Source organism: Chiloscyllium plagiosum, unplaced genomic scaffold, assembly GCF_037043375.1.
Source record: "Chiloscyllium plagiosum isolate Xiang-an unplaced genomic scaffold, Cpla_swu_hap1 HiC_scaffold_42, whole genome shotgun sequence".
Lineage (NCBI taxonomy): Eukaryota > Metazoa > Chordata > Chondrichthyes > Orectolobiformes > Hemiscylliidae > Chiloscyllium > Chiloscyllium plagiosum.
The window spans coordinates 48,345,635-48,361,381 of record NW_028270180.1 but is presented as its reverse complement, the minus strand read 5'-3'; positions in this window follow the sequence as shown (position 1 = coordinate 48,361,381).

The following is a 15,747-nucleotide window of genomic DNA, read 5'->3' as shown; positions in this document are numbered from 1 at the left end:
GGAAACATTGGTCCGAACCCCTTAAATTGCTCCTTTTTCTCACAGAGCAACGTGAGATACAACTTCACCCTGAGCTGGGGATTTGTCCACGTTTAAGACTCTCAAACCTCCAGTATTGTCTCAGTCTCTAGAATGAAACTGATCAAGAACCTCTCAGTGCATCTTCCTGCATTCTATACAGATGTATTCCCACAACAAGACTGTTCGCGAGCTGAATGTGTAAAGTGATTCATCCAGTTATCCTGTTTACAACTATACAGAACTGCACTGTTCCACTGGAGGGAACACATTCACGTATTTTAACTGGAAGACGCAGTTTTCAGCCTTTGCGCCTATAAACCCTTTATCGCTGATACCCAACGGCACATTGTTACAGTGAGAAAGCGTTTGAGTGTTCTCTATCTGTAAAATAAACAGTCACTTCATTACACCTCCTGCGTGGACTCAAATCCGTTCACATCTGAAATGAGGGATGTTTGTCTCTCTGCTGTTCATCACATCCAGGAGAGAACTGCGGCAGAAATTATTGTTGTCTTCATTGACCTAAGAAGTTGATGCCGATGGCTCATCTTGTAATGGGAACTATCCACAAGAGAATTTTTCAACAGGAACACAGTTCTGTCTTCTGTGCAGGGGATCATTGCACAAGCACAGTATCAATCTTCTACCAGGTCATGCACTGTCATTCTTCCTCGAACATTCACAGTATCCGACTCTAACCAGACCAAAACCAGATGGTGCTGGAAAAACTCAGCAGGTTTAGCAGCATCTAAAAAAAGAAATCAGAGTTAACATTTCGATTCCAGTGACCATTCCGCAGAACTGACGATAGCTTGGAAAATGTTAGTCTATCTGCAGAAGATATAGTGGGGGTTGGAAGAGGGAAAGGAGGAAACGATAGATCGGGATAGAGTTCAAATAGAGAGAAGAACAGTTGGACAAAGGAGTGGATGATGATCTGGCGAGCAGGGTGAATAGTTGTTAATGGAGACTACTAGTAGCGAACCATATGTATTGTGTTATGGCAGGCTACGTGACAACAAGCCCTGGCGTGTGGGATGGGGGATAGGACATGGGAGAATTCAGGACCTAAAAAAAATTAAATTGATATGGGGCCTAAAAGGCTGCAGAATCCCCAAATAGAAACTGAGGTGGTGTGCTTCCAGCATGCGCTGAGGTTCGCTGTAACTCTTCTTGAAGACAGAACTTGGATGTTCTGCAGTGTGGTCACCCAGTCCAAACTTCATTTCCCAAAATAGTGGAACCCACATTGCTAGCAGTGACTGCAGTAGAGTGGATTGTGTGAAGTGCAGTTCATGTGTTGCTTCACTTGGAAGGTGTGTTGCGCCACTGGAAACAGTGTAGAGAAGACGTCAATGACAGGTGACGAGAGACAAGAAGCAAAAGGAGATATTATTAGAGAAATCATGAGGACAAGAAACCTAACAAAAACGCACTTCACCTGAATGCTCGTCGCATTTGTAACATGGTTGAAGAGCTAATGGCACAAATCAACACGAATGAAAATGTTTTAATAGACATTAGAGAGACACGGAAAAAGGATGGCCACGACTGCGAGTTAAATATCTAGGAGTACGAGATTACTTGGAAGGTGAGACAGCTGTGTTAAAAAAAGTTGGAGTCTCTCTGTTATACAAGGCCGACATCAGGGTAGTGTGAAGAGACACTATAAGTTGGATGGAGAATGAGTTTGAATTAATTTGCGTGGTAACTAGAAATTCTATGAAGAAAAAGTCACTGATAGGCCAGCAAATAATAACATCACATTGGTGAATGCAATAAACAAAGAAATAAGCAATAACTGTAAAAATGGGTCGGCTATTATCATTATGGATTTTAATTTGCATGTAGCTTGGTCGAAGCACCTCAGTCACAGTATATTTGAGGAGGAGTTCTTTGAGTGTACCCGTGATTGTCTTCTTGAACAGTATGAAATGGAACCAACGAGAGAGAAAGCAATCCTCGATCTGTTCCTGTGTAATGGAACAGAAATAATTAATAATCTCATAGTTAGGGATCACAGTATGGCACTCTTGGAACGTGCGATCACAGTATAGCAGAACTTAGAATTCAGATGGGGAGTGTGAAGATAAAATCCAATACCAGGGTCCTGTGCATGGACAAGGGGCACAACAATACAACGAGAGAGCACCTGGCTAAAGTAGACAAAGGTTATTTGGTGGAACAGATATCGAGCAGTGGAGGACTTCCAAAAAAGATTTTTTTGTACAAGTGCTCAGCAAAAGTATATTCCTGTGAAAAGGAAGGACTGCAAGAAAAGGGGTAATCTGCCCTGCATGTCTTAGGAAATAAGGGAGGCGATCAAAGCGAAAGAGAAGGCATACCAAGTGGCCAAGAACAGCATGAAACTGAAAAGGTGGGAAAACATTAAAGATAAACATGAGGAAAAATAACTAGCAAAGATTACAAAGACGGATAGCAAATGTTTCTATAAAAATATAAAACGAAAAAAGGTGGCTAAAGTAAAGGTTGGTCCTTTTGTGGGTGAGAAAGGCACATTTACGTATGCGATGTGATGAAATGGTCGAGGCATTGAACAGGTACTTTGTGTCAGTCTTCACAGTGGAGGATGCGATTAACATGCCAGTAAGTGGCAAAGAGAGAAATGTAGGTGAAGACCTGGAAACAAACATGATGACGGAAGAGGTAGTGTTAGGCAAGCTCATGGAGCTGAGGGTGGACAAGTCTGCTGGCCGTGAGGGAATGCATCTCAGGGAATTGAAGGAGATGGCGGGAGAAACAGCAAGTGCACTAGTGGCAATTTTCAAATTCACTAGATGCGTGGCAGTGCCAGCAGATTGGAAAACAGCTGGTGTGACACCACTGTTTAAAAAGGGAGGTGGATAAAAGATTGGGAATTATTGATCAGTTAGCTTAATTACTGCAGTGGGATGATGCTTGAGTGCATTATCAAGGAAGAAATAACAGGACATCTCGATAGAAATTAGACAGATGTAACGTAGGTTCATGACGGTTCAAGCAGAGATATTATGTTGCAGCTGTACAAGGTGCTGGTGAGGCTATCCTTGGTTTACAGTGTGCACTTTTGGTCCCCTTACTTGAGACCGGATGTACGGGAATGGTTGGGGGAGGGGTGCAGAGGAGGTTCACGAGGTTGATTCCGGAGTTGAGGGGGTTGGCCTATGAAGAGAGACTGCGTAGATTAGGATTATTTTCTTTGGAATTTAGAAAAATGAGGGGCGAGTCTTACTGAAACATGAAACATTGAACGGAATAGATGAGAGAGAATTATAAAGGATGCTTCCACTTGTGGGTGAAACTCGGACAAAAGGGCATAGCCACAGGATTAGAGGGAGCAGATTTAGGACTGAGTTCAGAAGGACCTTCTTCACCCAGACGGATGTTCAAATATGGAATACCTTGCCCAGCGAAGAAGTTGACGCTAGTTCACTATTTTTTAAGCAAAGAGCGATACTTCTTTTCAACAATAAAGGAAAAAAGGGATACAGTGGGAGGGCGTGTAAACGGATTTGAGTCTTTAGAAATATCAGCAATGATGTCATTGAATGGCGGAGTAGGCCTGAAGGGTCGGGCAGCCTACTCCTGCTCGGGCTTTTAGGTTCGATGCATTTATGTGTCACAAAAGCAGATATGCAGGGGGAAGACTACATGGGGCGTGTTGGGATAGGTGTTGAGAGTGAAAACACAGTGCAAAGAGTTTCCTGTCGGGAATGGTCCCTGTGCTTGGTGGACAGGGACTGGAGAGGGATATAAGTCTGATGATGGCATCTCGCTAGAGGTGGTCGAAATTTTTTTTAAAAATCGATGTTCACTTGAATCACCACTGCAAATTCATTAGCCAACTTTTATAGGTGTGCAATTGAGAGCTTTATGTCTGGATGTATCACTACCTGGTATGGCATCTGTACCATTCAAGATCGGAGACGGTTACAGCGAGTGTTGAACTAGGCACAAACACAAAGGCCAACCTATTATATGTTTGCTTATTATTGATACATATTTGCTACTTAACACTGCGATCTGCTTGTATTGATCGCAAGGTAAAGCTTTTCACTGTGCCTCAGTACAAGTGACAATAAATTCAATTCAATTCAATTGTGGAATGTCGACGAAATGGATTTTCGGAGCAGCTTGTGGTGGAGCCAAGTAGGGAACAGGCAATACTGGATTTAGAGATGTGCAATGAGGCAGACGTGACAAGGGAGCTGAAGATGAAGGAACCCTTAGGAAGTAGTGATGATAATATGATTGAATTTACTCTGCAATTTGAGAGGGAGAATATTCAATCAGAGGTAACGGTACTAAAGTTGAATAAAGGCTATTACAGAGGCATGAGGGAGTGGGGGGGTTGCATGAAATTGGTGGGGAGAGGAGACTAGCAAGAAAGCAGGAAAGTGGAAATGCAATGGCAGGACTGTCTGAGCGTAATTCAGCAGACACATCCGAGATACATCCTGTGAAAAATGAGGCATGGTGCATGGTGGATGAGGCAACCATGACTGACTGAGGAAGTCATTGATAGCATAAAAGCAAAAGAGAAAACATATAATAGAACGAAGGGCAGTGGATAATCAGAGGATTGGGAAGCTCACAAAGACCCACAAAGGGCAACAACAAAACAAATGAGGAGGGAGAAGATTAAATGTAAGCTAACTACTAATATAAAGAAAGACTGTAGTTGTTTCTTTATTCAAATAAACGCAAAACAGAGATAGAAGTGGACAATGGGCCACTGGAAAATGACACTTGACAGATAAGAGTGGGGAACAAGGAAATGGTTGAGGAACTGAAAAAAATTATATTGTGCCGGTCTTCACAGTGGAAGACATGAGTTATACCCAAACATGCAAGAGAATTGGGGAACAGATGTGAGTCTCGTGGCCATCACTGAGAAAGTGCAAGAAACACTGAATGGCCTGAAGTTGGATAAATCATCTGGATCAGATGGAATGTCCTGCAGAGATCTAAGGTAGAAAACTGAAGAAATAGTGGATACGTTAGTGGAGAGCTTTCAGGACTCGGTAGAATCAGGAAGGGTGCTGCAGGGCTGAAAAATCACAAACGTGATAACCTATTTTGAAAATAAACAACACTGAAGCTGCAAATTACAGACCAATCAGCCGAATCTTGGTTGTGGATAAAGCCCTGGAATCCATTGCGTTGGAAGAAATTTCTGAATACTTGGAAGTGCATGTTAAAATAAGGCAAAGTCAGCATGGGTTCAACAAGGGGAGGCCATGCTTGACAAATCTGCAAGAATTCCTCTTTGAGGAAATAACGAGGAAGGTAGACCAAGGAGAGCCATTGGATATTATGTGTCTGGACATTATGAAGGCCTTTGATATTTGCCGCACAGGAGGCTACTGAATAAGATAAGAGCCCATGGTGTCAGAGGCAAGGTGCGTTTGCAGGACACAAAGCAGTGATTGGGAACAAAAGGATCCTTCTCAGGATGACAGCTGGTGACAACTGGCCTTCCTCAAGGCTATATTGTGACCAAAACTTTTCATTTTCTCCATTAGCGATCTAGATAAAGTATCTGAGGGTAACGCGTGTCAATTTGCAGACAATGCAAAGGTAGAAGGACAGGTCGTATTGAGGAGGCGGGGATACTGCAGAAGGATATGGACATGTAGGGAGCGTCGGAAAATAAATGGCAGATGGAGCAAACTGTGGGAAGTGTGAGGTGATGCACTTTGGTATGAAGAATAAAGATACGGACTATTGTCTAAATGGGGCGAAAGTTCACATCTCTGGTGTGAAAAAATGCTTGAGAGGTTTAGCCCTGGATTCTCTCAAGATGAACTTGTAGGTTGAATCTGTAGTTTGGAAGACAATTGCAATGATGACATTTTTTGGGGAAACTTTGAATATAAAAGCAGGGATGCACTTCTGAGACTCTATAAGGGTCTGTTCAGACCACATCTGGATTACTGTGCGCACGTTTGGTCCTCAAATTTTAGGAAGGATGCACTGGTCCTGGAGTGTGTTCAGAGGTGATTCACGATTATGGTCCCAGGAATAAAAAGCTTGACACATAAGGAACGTTTGAGGAATCTGGGTCTATACTCGACGATGTTTAGAAGGATAAGGGGAAATCTAATTGGTACTTATAGAATCGTGAATATCCTGGATAGAGTGGATGCTGGGAAGGTGTTTACATTTTTAGTAGAGACTAGAATGCAAAGGCACAGCCTTGGAGAAAAGGGAAGACATTTGAGAGCACTACTAAGAGACACTAATTCAGCCACAGAGTGGTGAATGTATGGGATTCATTGCCAGATAAGGCTGTGGAAGCTAGGTCTTTGATTACATGTCAGACTGAGATATGTAGCAGCGTGGTTTTCAAAGGGATCAAGGTTTATGGGGCGAAAGCTTGAGAACTGGGTTTAGAAAGATATCTACCATGATTTAATGGCAGAGCATACTCACTGCGCTGAATGGTTTAATTTCTGCTCTATTGTCTTATGGACTTATGCATCGAATGACCTCCATCTGCAAGTTCCCCGCCAAGGAACGTGCCAGCCTGACTTGGAGCATTGTCAGCAAAGATCTGATTGAGTGCTGATCCAGACTTGATGGGCCAAATGGTCTATTTCTGCCCTCCATCTTCTATTTTATCATGTCTCTGAAAAATAAAATGATTGCTGCAATGACTAGACTTGTGGCCGGTCCTCTGACTCTTCTTTGAACAGGCAGTCGCTAAAGTTCCAGCGTCATTTCCCTGCTCTTATATTCCCACCTGCGGCCAAGAACGGAAAGTATCTCTTACCCCGCGAGACCACTTGATCCCTTGTACAATCACCTTCAAAAATTCGTGAATGCCTACTCCAATTTCTCTTTTATTACTGTAAACCACTCAGTGTTCACACGTTTATCATTGTTCCTCCCCAAATTCATTATCACCCACTTCACTGGATTGAATTCCTTTCAGTACATTTTCTTGCTAATTGTTTCCAATCTCCCTGCAGTCTACGGCTGTCTTCCTCATGGTTAACTACATGACTAATTGTTACAAGATTTGCAAACTGCTAAATGATGGCCACGACAAATAAGTATGAATTATTCCCCTATATGAGAAAACAATGGAACTCTTAGAAGCCATGGTTCATAAGCTTGCAGAAGACAGCAGAATTGGAGACTGTAAGAAGGTGATCTCAGATTCCAGAAGGATCTTAATCCAATGCGTCTTTGGGCTGAAAAATGTCACATGGAGTTCAATCTGGATAAATGGAAGGTATTGCATTTTGCTACATCAAATAAGAGTAGGGCTTATACAATTAGTGATTGGGCGTTGCATCGTGTTGTGGAACACGGAGGCCAGGAATGCAAGTTCATAATTCTTTTTAGTTTGCTTCATAAATTGACAGAATGGTTAAAAATCGTCATTTCGCCTTCGTTGCTCAGTCCATTTCGCGTAGGAGTTGGTATGTTATGTTGAAGTTGAATAGGACATTGTGTAAGGCCTCTTCTGGAATACTATGTCCAGTTTTTGCCGCCCAGTAATAGCAAGGAAATTATTCAGCTGGAGTAGGTTTAGAACAGTTATACCAGCGTTTGGCTCGTGGGGAAGGTTTGAGTTATAACGAAAGGCTGGATAGGCTGAGAATATTTTCACTCGAGCACTGGAGGTTGAAAGGCGACCTGATAGAAATTTATAAATTATTGAGAGTCCGGCTAGAGTTAAACTGTCTTTTCTCCGAGGAGGGGCACTTCAAGACGAGAGGGCAAATGTTTAAAGTGAAAAGCGGGATTTAAAATAAGACATGAGAGGCTTTTTTTAACAGAGGATGGTTGATGTGTGCAATTCACTTCCTGAGGCAGTGGTGAATGAAAGTATATTTACAATATTTACAGGATATTTGGATCAATAAATTAATTAGAAATTTTCAGTGGGATTAACAAAAGCTATTCATTCATGCCAAATCCATTTTGTATTGCCTAGAGGGAAGTTCAGAATCAACCACGATATTATTGATCTGGCGTCACATTCCAGCCAGACCAGATAAGTATGGCAGTTTCCTTCCCTATCAGGCATTAATGTATCAGATCTACAACTACTGATTCAACGTCATCATTAGACTCTGCAACTCTAGGTATTTATTGAAATAAAATTCCAGCATCTGCCATGCCAGGATTTGAACCCGTGTCCACAGAGTTATATCTGGACATTCATATTAACAATGCAGTAATAATATCACAATGGCATTATTACCCCTTAGCAGTTACAAGAGCCGTCAGATGCGACTCGTTTAGTTTGGCATTATGTTTTTATGAGCTTGTAGGACTGAAAGGCCTGTTTTCATGTTGTGTGAGTCTATGACTTTGACGCTATGAAACTGACAGCTGGTTTGGATTAACAGTAGCGTTGACAGTTTAATTGATCTACTTCTGGGATATGTAATCTTGCTGGTAAATCTGGAGGTTCTTCTGCTCATTGTGCCCGTCCCACACACGGGACTGTTGAATAGTCTGTCCCCAGTTTGACTGAGTAGATCAGTTTCCACTTCAGCAGGTAATTCAATCCCGCATTGCCCTGGTTTCTCTGTGATATCGGTGTCCTTGTATCTACACAGGGTGAACGATATGGTTCAAATCATGTCCACGCAGACGCAAGCCCCGATGTCTATGTTGTAAATATGTCTTTATTCTTCCCGATACACCTACAGGGTGTGGATGTCGCTGGTTAGGACAGCATTTGTTGTTTATCCTGATTCGCTTCTGTCTCGCTGCACAAGAGACATGGATTCGATCCCAAACTCGTGTGACTGTGTGCAGTTTGCACATTCTCTCTTTGCTTGTTTCCTCCCACAGTCTGAAGGTGTGCAGGTAACTGGGATCAGCCATGGGAAATGAAGGGGAACGGAATAGGCATGGAGTGTGCGTCTGATAGGAAGTGCTTCGGAGTGATGGTGTCGACTGGAAGGGCCGAATGGCCTGCATTCCCACACGGTCGTCATTGTCGGATTAAGGGTCTTGTATGTTGTTCAGGTCCTGGAGTCACAAGTAGGCAGGATTGGGTAAAGATGGTAGCATCCTCTACATAAGGGACATGCATGAATGGGATTGCAGGAAATTAAAGGCATGTTCTCTGTTCCTGAGGTCAGGCTTCCATTCCAGGTTTTATTCGTCGAACTTTAACATTACCAGTTCCGTGTGTGAGTCCCTAAGGATGACTAGTTTATTATAAAACCACAACACCACCTTCTCCAGGTTGCAGTATTTATTGGGAACAAGAAGCTGATTCTGAGCTGATGCGAGCAAAGGCAGATGCTACTGTCAATGTCAAAAACACTGATCCAAACAGAAAAATGAAATTTCGAACCTTGCCACCCCAAAGATAAAGGCTCCACAAGCTTTAGATGCGCCAATCGGCTGTCTCAGCAACATGGACTGTTTGTGGTTATAATATTATAAATGGGGGAAAGTATTCCCTTCCAGGAGCTGTCCCAAACTTTTGACCAGGAGCTGTCCCAAACTCGGAAATGCATGCGCCTCTCTCTCGTCATTCCATCCCAATTTCCAATTGGATCTTCGTGGCTGTTTCACGGAGTTTATCTGATTCTGGGTCTGGAACTGGGACTATGTGTGATTGCATGCAGCAGTTGGTACTGCCTTGTGTGGCCGATGTTCAACTGTAATGCTATTGAAACATACGTTTCAACAATATTCTGCACTCTCCCAAGAGTTTGGAGTGTTTCATTAATCCCATTCTCCCGTACTCTGATTCATGGAATCTCCACAGCCTCTGGGGACGCTAAAGTTAAAGATTCGGTTCATTCTGCGTTCCCACATGCCTGTCGCTAAGTCCTGATATTGTACATTATTCCTGACATTTCCTCTGCTACCAGACTGGTTGCAGCTTTCAAGCGTAGTCTGATGAATGCTGCAACAGTTTAGTAGTTCGTATTCTGCATTGTGATTGCAGTGACCTAGAATCCACATCATGGCGGTCAGTTCTCTCAAAGTTTTACTTTTGGTGAAACATGGGAAGAAATTAATCGTTTTTACATGATAATATTCTCCGAGGTGATGATCTGTTTTCCATCGAATTTTGTTCTCTGATATTTCAGCGTTTCATGTATCAGGATTTAAACCCAAATGTTCTCAAAGATGTCTCTCCCTCGCACGCTCCCGCGCTCTCTTTTACGTCCCTCGTCCCATTTGACTGAGGCATTGCACAATCTAACATACACTTTCACGTTGATACCCTCAAGTCTGTGCCGTTGCACTCACTGTTGCTGGATGACCATGCCCCAATCTCTTCATTGGCACCTTCAAATCTTTCGATCCGTTTGGATATCGTGGCTGTGAGGTCAATTCTCTTTTAGCAGCTTTTACTGACATGGACCAGAGATTATTGGATCGTGAAGCTCAATAAAACGGCATAGGGAATAACTGGGGAAAAGAGACTCTTTTGGAAAAGATCCCCCATGAGGGCTTTCTGCGATAGCCTAGTGGTCTTATTGCTGGATTGTTAACACAGTAAAGCCAGGTAATGTTCTGTGGAGACGGGTTGGATTCCCACCACACCACGACGATGGTAGTATGTGAATGCAATAAATGGCTAGAATTAAGAATACGTTGTCTGAAAAACCCATCTGTTTCACTGACGTCCTTGAGGGAAGGAAACTACCGTTCTTATCGGGTCTGGCGTCCACGTGACTCCAAGCCGGAAGGCAATAAATGCTGCAGAGCTACCCCCGATGCTGTTACAGAATGGAAATATGTTCATTCGGCTCATTTCTAGAATTCTCCAGGGATGAGTTCGCAGTGGGAAAGTTGCAGGAGAGATTCACTCGGATAGTATCTGGGCAGAAGAGTTTCAGTCATGAAGGGAGACAGGACAAACTGGGGTTGCTTGCCACCGTGCAGAGGAGTTTGTGAGAGGTATAGATAAGGTAGACTGAAGATGCGTTTACCATCGATGGAAAGAACGATCACAGGGGGCCAGAAATTTGATGAGAGAGACAGAAAGGTTTTAGTAGATGTGTAGAAAAGCGGTATAGGCCGACGGGTGTTCGAATTTGGAACACACTGTCTGTAAGGGTCAGAGAGGCAGCAACCCTTATAACCTGAAAGAATATTCAGATGTGAATATGTTCTGCAAATACCTGTAAGGCTATGGGCTAAACCATTCGGGTGGTTAAGCTGTTGTTTTTGACAAATGCAACCACAACGGGCTGAAGTGTCTCCTTTGAAACTGTTGTCCTTGGTAGTATGGTGGTTAGTGTCGCCATATGTTATGTGGGAGATAGGAGATCAATTCCTCGCTGGGACACGGTAAATGTTTTAAAACTGTCGCTCCGTTTCCAAGTGCGGGTTATTAATGTCTGTCCTTCCATTCTCCATGGGACATTTCGCAGGAAGGTCAGTGCTGTCTGAATCAGCGTGGGGAAGGATTGCAGCTCCTGGCGAGACAGAGTGTCAGTGAAAGTGCAAACACGTGACTTCTGCAACCTGCACCTTGTGTCTGTATTGGAATCTAAACCATTTAATAGAAAGAAGAAGGAAGCTGAAGAAGAAACTGGGTAAACCAATTCAGATGTGAGCGCAGAAACATTTTCTGCAGCATCATGAGGAAAACTGACAAACGACTCTGAGAAAGAGTTTGTCTTTCAGAACTGTTAGTTCACAGAGATGTTTTTGTTCCACTTAAGCCCTTAAGAAATTGAATAACAATTTATCTAAAGACTTGAAATGTTAGAACACACCAGGTTATGAGTCACGTGATGGAAACTGTGTTTCCAAGCCAGATGTTTGATGACTGATCATGATACAATAGGCTGAAGGGCCTCTCGCCATGCTCTAAAAAACTCAAAAACTGTCATTTTTCAACTGAACAAAATAGGCAAAAACAAAGTCATCAAGAAAAGTTCCAAGCATTGCAAATGGCTTCCTTGGTGCGAAAGTGCTGAAATTTAGCTGTCTCATTGCTATTTCCCAATTTGATTTCCAGTCAGGGAAAAAATATTTGTTGTTCCTTATGAAAATCTTAAATTGAACATGAGTTCCTGACATTACAAAACAGCAAAGGTCGCAGTTCTCTCAGAGTCAGTGAGAATTTCATATCGGAGATGAAATCAAATGGGAAGAAACGCTGAAATCAGTTGCCTTTGCCTGCTCAGACTCAGTACCACAAAAATGATCCTTACTGAAGCATACAGGTTTTTTTCAAGAATTTAATAAGTTGGATGCAGAAAGTTTGATTCTGTGACCAGAGCACCTCATATCGAATGACTTGGAGATGCCGGTTTTGGACTGGGGTATGCAAATTTGAAAATCACACAACACCAGGTTATAGTCCAACAGGCTTAATTGGCAATACTAGCTTTCAGAGCGCTGCTCACTCATCAGGTGATTGTGGAGTACACAGTTGTAAGTCACAGAATTTGTAGCATAAGTTTACAGTGTGATGTAACTGAAATTATACATTGAAAAATACCTTGATTGTTTGGTAAGTCTCCGATCTGTTAGAATGACCATGTTAGCTTCACTTCTTTCAAATGTAAAGTGCAAAACTTGTTATTTTAAAGTTTCATTCTCAGGTGAAATTTAACAACTGGTGTCTGCCCCCGTGTTCTGCTGTCTGTTCCATAATGTTCAAAGTGATTCTAACTTATAAAAATGAGTTACCAGAGACTTCCATGGATTCATGCAGTTTTTGAGCAAAGTACACTGTAACTCTGCAAGTACAAATTCACCCCAGAAACGTGTGTGTGTGTGTGTGTGTGTGTGTGTGTGTGTCTGTGTCAGTGTCTGTGTCTGTGTGTGTGTGTGTGTGTGTGTGTGTGTGTGTGTGTGTGTGTAGGTGGGTCTCTGTTTGTAGATAGGGCAATGGGATCGCCTGTACTGTGACATGAACCCAAGGACCCGGCTGAGGCCATTCCCATGGGTTCTGACTTTAGCTATCAGCCTCTACGTGGGCACTTTTAGCTGCTGCCTGTTCCAAAGCCCGCCCTGGAGGATTGACACCCGAAGGTCCGAGGTCGAATGTCCTGGACCACTGAAGTGCTCTCCAACTGGGAAGGGGCATACTTGTCAGCTGATTGATGTGCAGTGTCCATTCCGTTGCTGTAGCCTCTGCTCGGTTTCACCAATGCACCATGCCTTAACGCATCCTTGCCTGCAGCGTGTTGTTTTTTTTTTTCAGATTAGCGTCAGTCTAAACATTATGGCACGGACACAGCACACAGGGACTAACACTGTCAACAATTTATCTGTGATGACACTAATTGGTAAAGTTCACCTGAGAATGTAACTGTTAAAAGAAAGTTTTTCGATTTCCATAAGAAAGAAGTGAAACTAACATAGTCATTCTAACAGATGGAAGATTTAACAAACAATCAAGGTATTTTTCAATGTATAATTTCAGTGACATTACACTGTAACTTTTTGCTATGAATTCTGTATCTTACAACTGTGTACTCCACAGCCACCTGATGAAGGAGCAGCTCTCTAAAAGCCATTGCTTCCATTAAACCTGTTGGACTATGAGCTGGTGTTGTGTGATTTTTAACTTTGTATTAGAATGCGGATCCCACAATTAAAATAGAGATGAAGAAGCATTTATTCTCTCAGACAGTTCTGTATCAGTGGACTTTCTTTTCGCAGAAGGTTGTAGAGGAAGTGTCATTAGGTGGAATGAGGCTGAGATCTGCAGATCTTCAAACAGCAAAGACATCAAGTGTTTTGGGGAAAGGAAAGAAAGTGCAGTTCAAGGTTATCAGATCAGATATGAAACCATTCAATAGCGGAGCAGACTTCATGGTCTGAATGGTGTATATCTGTTCCTAAAATTGTTGGCCTTAATATGAAGCTGCAAGCCGACCTGAGTAAAACGTGCCAAGTTTTTAAAAAAATCGTGGTGCCCCGGAACACTGAACCGACGTGAAATGTACAAAGAACAACACACAAAGGGCAGACAATATTGGATAATTGATCCGTAGTGATCAGTATACCAAGGTAAACAGCAAAACCGACATTCAGTATCTACATTGAACCTGGCTCCACGAGGCATTTTGTTAACTCTCACAAACCACTATTCCCCTTCCGTTTTCCTGACGCCCCCTCCGTTCTTGTTTTAACTGATTGAACGTCAGGCAATTGCAGATGACATTGCTGATGTGGAACCGTAGCATATAGAACATAGAACATTACAGCGCAGTACAGGCCCTTCGGCCCTCGATGTTGCGAATCCCCGTCATACTAATCTGAAGTCCATCCCATATACACTATTCCATGTACGTCCATATGCCTCTCCAATGATGACTTTAATGTACTTAATCTTGGCAAATCTACTACCGTTGCAGGCAAAGCATTCCATACCCTAACTACTCTCTGAGTAAAGAAACTACCTCTGACATCTGTCTTATACCTATCTCCCCTCACTTTAAAGTTGTGTCCCCTCGTGTTTGCCGTCCCCATAATTGGAACAAGGCTCTCCCTGTCCACCCTATCTAACCCTCTGATTATCTTGTATGTTTCCATTAAGTCATCTCTCAATCTTCTTCTCTCTAACGAGAGCAGCCTCAAGGCCCTCAGTCTTTCCTCGTAAGGCATTCCTTTCATCCCAGGCAACATCCTGGAAAATCTCCTCTGCACCCTTTCCAAAGCTTCAACATCCTTCCTATAATGCGGTGACCAGAACTGTTCACAATACTCCAAATGTGGCCGTACCAGAGTTGTGTATAGCTGCAGCATAACCTCCTGATTCAGGAACTCAATCCCTCTATTAATAAAGGCCAAAACACTGTATGCCTTCTTCACAACCCTGTCAATCTGGGTGGCAACGTTCAGGGATTTGTGGACATGGACACCGAGATCTCTCTGTTCATCTGCACTCCCAAGAATCTTATTATTAGCCCAGCACTTTGCATTCTGATTACTCCGTCCAAAGTGTATCACCTCACACTTGTCCACATTAAACTCCATTTGCCACCTCTCAGCCCAACTCTGCATCCTATCTATGTCTCTCTGCAACCTACTACAGCCTTCGTCACTATCCACAACTCCACCGACCGTAGTGTCGTCCTCAAATTTACTAATCCACCCTTCTAAGCCCTCATCCAGGTCATTTATAAAAATGACAAACAGCAGTGGACCCAAAACCGACCCTTGCGGAACGCCGCTAGTAACTGGACACCAAGATGAACATGGAGGAGAAGGTGAGGACTGCAGATGCTGGAGATCAGAGCTGAAAATGTGTTGCTGGAAAAGCGCAGCAGGTCAGGCAGCATCCAAGGAACAGGAGAATCGAAGTTTCGGGCATAAGCCCTTCTTCAGGAAGAGCTTATGCCCGAAACTTCGATTCTCCTGTTCCTTGGATGCTGCCTGACCTGCTGCGCTTTTCCAGCAACACATTTTCAGCTCAACCAAGATGAACATGTTACATCAACTACAACCCTCTGTTTTCTTTCAGAGGGTCAATTACTGAATCAAACTGCTATGTCTCCCACAATCCCATTCCTCCGCATTTTGTACAATAGCCTACTGAGGGGAACCTTATCGAATGCCTTGCTGAAATCCATGTACACCACATCAACCTGTTTACTCTCATCTACTGTTTGGTCACTTTGTCAAAAAACTCAATAAGATTCTTTGGGCACGACCTACCCTTTACAAAACCGTGCTGACTGTCCCTGATCAGATTATTATTTTTTAGATGATTATAAATCCATTCTCTTATAACCTTTTCCAACGCTTTACCAACAAATGAAGTGA